Source organism: Apodemus sylvaticus, chromosome 14 (genome assembly GCF_947179515.1).
Source record: "Apodemus sylvaticus chromosome 14, mApoSyl1.1, whole genome shotgun sequence".
NCBI lineage: Eukaryota > Metazoa > Chordata > Mammalia > Rodentia > Muridae > Apodemus > Apodemus sylvaticus.
Genome location: NC_067485.1, coordinates 70,503,338 through 70,511,416, shown reverse-complemented (window position 1 = coordinate 70,511,416; position 8,079 = coordinate 70,503,338). Strand labels below are relative to the sequence as shown.

Below are 8,079 nucleotides of genomic sequence, written 5' to 3'. Positions count from 1 at the left end.
ATGACAAATATTTCAATTTTCTTATCACTTGTGATTCTTATATTTTTTTTATAGGTACAGAAGGAATGAGGTGGGTGGGGGAGAAGCAAGGAAAGAAAGAAGAAAGAACAGGTACTAGGAGGTGGTGATAGCTTTAACTGTGAGTGACGTCCAACGCTGGTATGACAGTGTCTACGACTTACCAGTGGCCGGCCGCACACTGTGCATTTTACCTGGGAATCTTTGCTGCAGTCCCACACAGCCTTATCACTTCCCACTGCACAGAACCAAAACCCCAAGCTCAGAAAGATTAAGCAATGTGCCAAAACCCCACACCTACAAAGAAGGTGGGTTTGCTCTCAGACTGTCTCCAGGACTGCTCCCCGCCCCGCCCCGCCCCACCCTGCCTGTTGCGTTCTTTTTATTTCTGTGTCTTGGTGTTTATAAGAGAGATGTGGGCCAGTCACAACTGTGCAGTGAGGATACTTGCTGGTGTTTGGGGGTGGAGCCTTAGGAAGGGATGGGAAGCAGGAAGCCGGAGGGTAAAGCTGGGTGACAGCCAGCCTAGGGATCAGAATCACCCACACCCCTGGGAAGTGCTGCAGATTCCTGGAGGTGTTCCTCTCTGTTATGGTTTGAATCTGAAAATTCCCCCGAGGCTCCTGATTTAAATGCTCAGTCTCCAGCTTGTGGTGTAGTCTGAAGGCTGTGGAACCTTAAGAGATGGAGTCTGGCCAGTGAAACTAGGTTACTAGAGCTGAACATCTGAAGATCATATCTGCCTCTGGTTTCTGCCTGCTTTCTCTGCTTTCTTTCCGATTGCCCCAACGTGGGCTAACTCTTGCGGCAGGCTCCCTCCACAGGGACTGAGGTATTCCATAGCCACCATAGCTTCCCTACCATGGTGGCTGGAGACCTCCAGAGAGCATGAGCCAAAATAAGTCCTTTACCCCTTCAGCCTAAAGTAAGTCTGTCACAGTCACGCGGATGGACAGTGACACCTTCCATGACAGGGTGATGGTTATCCCTGATGGCTCAGGTCTTGAGATTTAGTTGTAAGAAAAATAGGCAGAGGCTACCTCATGAGGTTGGGACCTCAGTCCACTGATGGATTCATAAACTTGTGATATTATTGGGAAATGTCAGAAGCTGGAGGCAGGGCCCAGCTAGAGGAAGTGAGCCAGTGGGGTGGGTGACCTAGCAGGACCTATCTTACCACAGAGGCCCTTTCCTCATGGCTGCCATGTGGTAAAAGGCCTCAGGTTGCCATTCCTTTTTCTTAGTAAGATTCTGCCTTACCACCAGCTTACGGGGCGGGGCTTATGAAGCTGAAACCTCTCAAACCCTGAGGCAAGGCCAGTTTTCTTCCTGTTGTTTCAGGAATTTCGTGATAGTAATAAAAAGCCTGTTAACACACAGATGCAGCTGGCCAGAACCTTCTGAGCTCATTGCGGCACTGTGTAGTTTTTCCGTGTATGTTAACTTTGAAATAAATGTTTATTGTAAAGGAACTTGCAGATAAAATAAGCACCACACACCAAAATTAACCAAACTCAAAAGTCTGTACATCTCAGGGAACTCTGTACAGTTAGAGGTTTTTAAAGATAATTGCTCATGGCTTGTTTTGACTTTTGACACAATCTTAGTGGCTATCGCATCTAATTCCCCGTGTCTCTTCCTACGGGGCTTCCCTCGCTTTGAAGACTGACGCTAGTATCACAATCTACTCTCTAGACTGTTCTTAACCTGTGGGCCCAGACTCCTCTGTCTGGGGGGGCTGGGGGGAGGTCATGACCTTTTCACAGGAGTTGCCTAAGACCATTGGAAAACACAGACAAGTATTTATGTTATGACTCATAACAGTAGCAAAGATAAAGTTATGAAGTAGCAATGGAAATCATTTTATGGTTGGAGGTCACCCCAGCATGAGGAACCAACCTCATTGAAGGCTGGAAGCATTAGGATGGTTAAGAACTACTCTTCTAGACCAAGGCTGCAGAGTGCAGGCAGTGGTAATAGAGGCCGAGTTGGAGCCAGAGTCCAATTCTTTGTTCGTCTTATACCCTTATGCTATTGAGCTGTAGACTTCCTGAGTAGGCTGCATGAGTGTCTACTGCATACTGTATACAGAGATTGTGGACCAAAGCATTCATTCCATAGAAGATCTGCTCCTGGTACTCTATTTACATGTGTGTGTCAGCTTGGCGGCCAGGAATCTGGCAGCTTTTGCTCTGGTTCAGTGTCCTAGCATCTACAGAGAAGCTACCAAGGCTTCTCTTCAGCCCTCTGTGTATGTGTGTGTGTGTGTGTGTGTGTGAGCACTTCTACGCATTAACAAGACCCCGGTGAGTTAAAGCCTGTAAATAAAGCAAAGGAAATACCAGAGGCTTAAATAACCGTGCCCTACATTTCCTTCTTTCTGCAGAGTATGCTGTGCTCTCTTCTGCTATAGCAGGATCCTCCAACTTGTCTGTGACTAACTTAGGAGAGAAGTCAAGTCCACCCAAGTGAGCCTCTGACTTTTTTTAACAATCAGGGAACAAGGTTCTGTTCCTGCAGGCTCCCAGCAAGTGGGAGTCAGGCCTGTAAAGACACTTACATTCAGCGTTCAGTCCTAAAGTGCAGTGACGTACACACACCTATGTACATTTCTATGCTGGTTTCTAATACTGGCTAGGATTCCTGGAGCTCAAAGTCACTAAACAAGCAAGAAAGAGACTCAAAAGTCCCACGGAGAAAGTCCCACCGAGCCCCAGTGTATGTAGGCAGCAGAACGCAGTTCAGGTTAACAACAGAGACGTCCATAGAGTAAAACAGAACACGGACTTACTGTTTCAAGTTTCAGTCTTCATTTCTGGTAGATTCCAGAGCAGACAAAATGAAAGCCCCATCGGACGCTCTCAGTCCTTGGAGGGCTGTTCCCTGTTCACCACCCAGACACAGTGACACTTACAGGCACCTGCCAGATGAGGAACCAGGCAGAGGGGGGGCTGCCTAGACTGCCTCTGCCTCCTGGAAAACCTGTGGACATTCAGAATGAGAGCAGAGAGCTTCCCTCTTGAGGTCACAGGCACTGTTCCTCTGCAGCTGTCACCTGCTGATACTTCACCGGATTATTGCAGAGCACAGAAGCACACAGCCAGAGGCTACCTCCCCGCTGCAACAAGTTCCTTAGAGTACAAAAAACACCTACAGTTCTCATCCCCTCCCCCTCTCTCTTTCTCTCTCTCTCCTCCCTCCCTCCCTTCCTCTCCCTCTCCCTTTCTCTCTCTCTCTTTCTCTCTCTCCCCCCTTCTCTCTGTCCCTCACTCTCCCCCTCTCCTTCCCTCCTTCCCTTCCTCCCCCTCTCTCTCTCTTCCTCTCCCTCTCTCTGTCCCTCTCCCTCTCTCTGTCCCTCCCCCTCTCTTCCTCCCTCCTTCCTTCTTCCTCTCCTCCCTCCCTTCTTCCCTCCTTTGAGAAGGGTGTCTCCCTATGTGGCTCAAGCTGTATTTAAACTCAAGGCTCTCCTACCTTGGCCTCCCAAGTGGTGGGATCCTAGGTGCATGCCACCATGCCTGATCTTTTGTTAAATTTCCATGTCATCATATATATATATATATATATATATATATATATTTTTTTTTTAAAGCAACCTTTTAAACAATGAGGAGTTACCGGCATTCAGATGAGCTCAGATAATTTGTTGAACTCCTACGCAGCCACTATTCCGGTTTAATATCTGGCCTAATTTGCCTTAGGCTTTAGAGGATGAGGAGGAAGAAGAGGAAGAGGAGGAAGAGGAGGACTAAATCCACACTTCTCCTTCTTTCTACCTCCCCAGAATATTACCATGCCCTGACATGGTATTTATCAAATATATTTTTATCTTCTTACCATATAAATACACAGCCATAAATAGCACACATGTTTTGTGTTTATAAACCTTTCAAAATATCTGCCAACTTATATTGTCTCCCTCCATCTTTTATTCATTTAACAAAATATTTTTGAGATTCATCAATACTGACATATATAGATTTCATCAGCTGAACTGAGCTTAGGTTCTCTGTGTGATTGTGGTTTCTTCTTCCTCCTCCTTCTCTTCCTCTACCTCCTCCTCTTCTTCTCCTCTTCCTCCTCCTCTTCCTCTTCTTTTCCTCCTCCTTCTCTTCTTCTTCTTACACACACACTCTCTCTCCCTCTCTCTCTCTCTCTGAGAGTCAAGTCCTTGTAAGTCATCTTTGTGTCCCTGTCCCCTCTGCTTGCCTTCCACTTTCCCAGCCATCCACCCACTTTCCCAGCACGTATTCAATCTGTTCCATGACTCAACTTTTCATACACTTGACAATGAAATTGATAGTATGTCATACTGCATGTACTTACAAAGACAAAGATCCACTGCATGTTAAAATTTTGAGTTAAATATGTTTACTTAAATATTTTTAGATATGTTTAGATATGCTAAATCTGTACCTCTACTATTTTTAATCAGATGTAATATGTATGGATATGTGCACACGAGTGCAGGGCCCATAGAATCCAGAAAAGTTGAATTCCCCCAAAGCTGGAGTTACGTGTGGGTATGAGCAACTCAACGTGGACACCAGGAATAGAACCTGGGTCCTCTGAAGATAGTATGCATTCTTATCTACTGAGCCATCTCTCCCACCCTAAGTCTGTAACTGTGATCACGTGTTCAGTGATCTTCCCAGGATGCTCTATTTAAAGCTTTAACTTTCTCCTTGTTACTTTCTACTCTTTTCTTCTCTTTTCTTTTTCTTTACACCATTTGTCGACAATTTACTTGGGAGAATCTTTCCCTTTCACTTTGCTCATTTCCTATTTCCTTCCACTAGAATGTAAACTCTGTAGAAGAAAGATTTCTGCTGACTGTGTCCCCTGTTGTTTATGTAATTTCTAAAGTAGCATATAGACACTGCACACGCTCACTAACCATGTCCCGGGAGGAGACACATAGGCCAAAGAATCCAACAGACATCTTTGTGCGTCTGCTCTGTACTGTGTGAGAATTTCTCATTGGTAATTGCTTAGACATAGAATTGCTCTCTGTATTGTATGTGGCTTGCTGTTCGCAATGAGCGATCTTATTTCCAGTCTCATCAGCACCACCTAAAAGCCCCCATTTCCCACAGCCACAACATCTTTCTTTCTCCACCACGGACAATGAACTAATTTAAAAATGTAGAAACAACAGTTGAGGTCAGAATGAGACATAAAGTAACAGCTAGAAAATTCTGACCACTGAATTCCTAATAAGCAGTACTGGTTCTTCTTGGTGCTTATTTGAGAGATGGGTTTGTTGTTATGGACTTGCCAACACACCGAAATTAACAGCTCTTCTGTGGGCAAAGCAATGGAAAACAGCTCTATTATTCCATCATTTGTGATAGGTTTTATTCCATGGTGATATAAAACCCAGCACAAAACTTGGGACAAAAGCCTGTCTTCTTTATCTATTTGCTTGTGGCACTAAAAAGGAGGATGTCCTGGCTAAGAATACAAAATGAAACCACACATGAATTACACGGCATGCTTTTCCATCCAGATCACCCTCAGAACAAGGAGGTAGCTCAGTAGTGCACTTGATTAATATGCACAAGGCCCCAGGCTCCACCCCCAGCACCGTTCCTGCATTGCTGTAAAATCGATTTCACAATTGCCAGAAACATGAAACTCATGTCCAAAGAGAAAATTTGGTTATAGTCATGGTTGATTGTCAGTTTCTGTTTTTTGTTTTTGGTGTGTGTGTGTGTGTGTGTGTGTGTGTGTGTGTGTGTGAGAGAGAGAGAGAGAGAGAGAGAGAGAGAGAGAGAGAGAGAGAGAGAGAGAGAGATTCTCTGTGTAGCCCTGGCTGTCCTAGAACTCACTTTGTAGATCAGACTGGCCTCAAACTCAGAGATCTGCCTGGTAATACCTCCCAAGTGCTGGGATTAAAGGTGAGCGCCACCACACCTGGCTTTAAAAGTGTTCTTAATACATTCTTGGAACAATCACAAAAGTAGTCACAGTCCCCTGTTCCTCCAACTCTTTGTAATAAAACTATGAAATCTGTCTCTCTGTCTCTCTTTCTGTCTCTCTGTCTCTGTCTCTCTGTCTCTCTCACACACATACACACACACACACACACACACACACACACACAGTCTATTTGTCCCTCCTTTTTTGAATACACACTGGTTTTCAGACTTCCCTTGGTCAATGACTGTGAAAGAAGTAACAATATTGCCAGTTCAGAAGGCCTTTCAAGCTTCTGGTGGGTAAAGGCCTTTCATGCTTCTGTCTGAGGCTTGGAGGACAGGCTAGCAGCCTTCGGAAGATGCCTCACCTGGTTGTTCATTCCAGGCTCCGTGAGGCAAGAAAGTCTAAGTTGCCAGTTTGACTGGCGGTAGAGCAGAGATGCACCAGACCAGAACTCTGCTGAGCACGGCCTAAATCACGGCTGTTCACAACCACGAGCTCAGCAAATGCTGGCTCATCTCAGCTGCCATACTTTGCAATGTTTACAAATTAACCCAGACTAACTGGGTTCTCCCTCAGACAGAAAACAAAACGGCAATTCCTTTCTTCCCTCCCTCCATCCCTCCCTCCCTCTCTACTTTTCTTTGCTTCCTTTCTCCTACCCTACATTTTTTTTTGTTTCATTTAAGAGGATGAAATTATTGAATGTATTTTGATTTTCAAAGGCTTAATGGAAAAAAATAAGAGATACATCTTTTTCAGTAAAATATATGAGTGCTTTATTGAATTTTTAGCTTCTTTCCAAACCAGTTATTAATCATGTATGACCCTGTCACAGCTACAGAGCCATGTCACATGATTCTGCCTTCTTCATCTGCCAGCGTCATTCACCAGCAACGCCAGATGTAGACACCTCCGGGAGTTTCGTGGAGAAAAAAACAATCTGGTTTGAAATCTTGTCTTTTTACGAAAGTGTGTAAGAAGATGAAGACTTAAAGGACATTAGCATCCAGAGTGTACTCTTTTTTCTCACCCACCGGCCAGGGCTACTTGGAGTTTGCAAATGCAGAGATGAATTGTTAAGTTCCTTTAGGTAAAACAAGTACAAACAGACCCAGAACCCAACCAAAGCCTGAAAACCCGCAGATAAAAACACAAAGTGTGAAGAAGATTTCACAAAGTATTGTCAGCCTTTCCTGCTCGTCAGTACAAAGCAAAACCCTGGGTGTTTTCTCTCACATGTGGGGAATATCAAAATCTTTGTTCTCCATAATTAAATGATTTTATTTCCCTTTTCTGTTTTATTTATTAGTAAGTAATGTGTTATGTACTTATAATATGTATGTACAATAATTAATTTATTAAATTGAATTTTTTCTTTCTCTTTTCTTTCTGGAGACAGGGTCTCTCTATGAAGTCCCGACTGTACTGGAATTCACTATATAGAGTAGACTGACCCCAAACTTACAGAGATTTAGAGATCTGCTCCTCTCTACCTCCTGTGAGAGTTTGGATTAAAGGCACGTGCCTTCTTTTATTTTTATTTATTTATTCTTTTGTAACTCCCACATTCAGCTGTGCAACTTCACATGGTGTTATGAGCTCAGAGTGTTAGCAGCTTTGGACTGATAGGGTTGTGTTCACTTCCCATTTGCTGGAAGGCGCATATTTTTGATAGTTTCAACAGCAGAAGTCTAAGTAAAGATGAGTGGCCGTGTGACATCTCCTGGTGATGTAGGCTCAAAGGTGCTCACATTGCTGAGGACAGAGTGAAAGCGATGACTTCAGAATCTAATCAAAGTTAGCGCAGTTATTCCCACTCTTGTGGATCCCCAACAATCAGAGGAGAGTCTCTGACTGCCACTGGGTCCCCTTTCCCCAGCTGGACTGACTGACTGGGCCTCAGTGGGAGAGGATGCTGTGGTTTAGTCCTGCTGAGACCTGATGTTCAGAGAGGATGGTACCCAGGGGTGTCTTCTTCTTCTCTGGGGAGAAGGGGGGGTATAGGGAGAAGGGCTTGTGATAGTGGGACTGGAGGAGAGGAGGGGGTGCAGAGATTGTGATGTAAAGTAAATAAAAAAATATATAGAAAAAAAGCCTTGGGCCAAATGTTTCTCATTTTTGTTTTGGTTTTATTTTTTC

At 44.4% G+C, this 8,079-nt stretch overlaps 1 protein-coding gene across 1 annotated transcript in view; it reads right to left on the bottom strand.

Annotated features, from left to right (window-relative positions):
• Frmd4a (FERM domain containing 4A) overlaps window positions 1–2,827 on the bottom strand; it is a 219,105-nt gene extending 216,278 nt beyond the window's left edge. The window contains exon 1 of the mRNA XM_052157216.1: window positions 2,810–2,827. The gene's annotated coding sequence lies outside the window, so the exon portion shown is untranslated. The remainder of the gene's footprint in view (window positions 1–2,809) is intronic.
• Window positions 2,828–8,079: the final 5,252 nt, after the last annotated feature.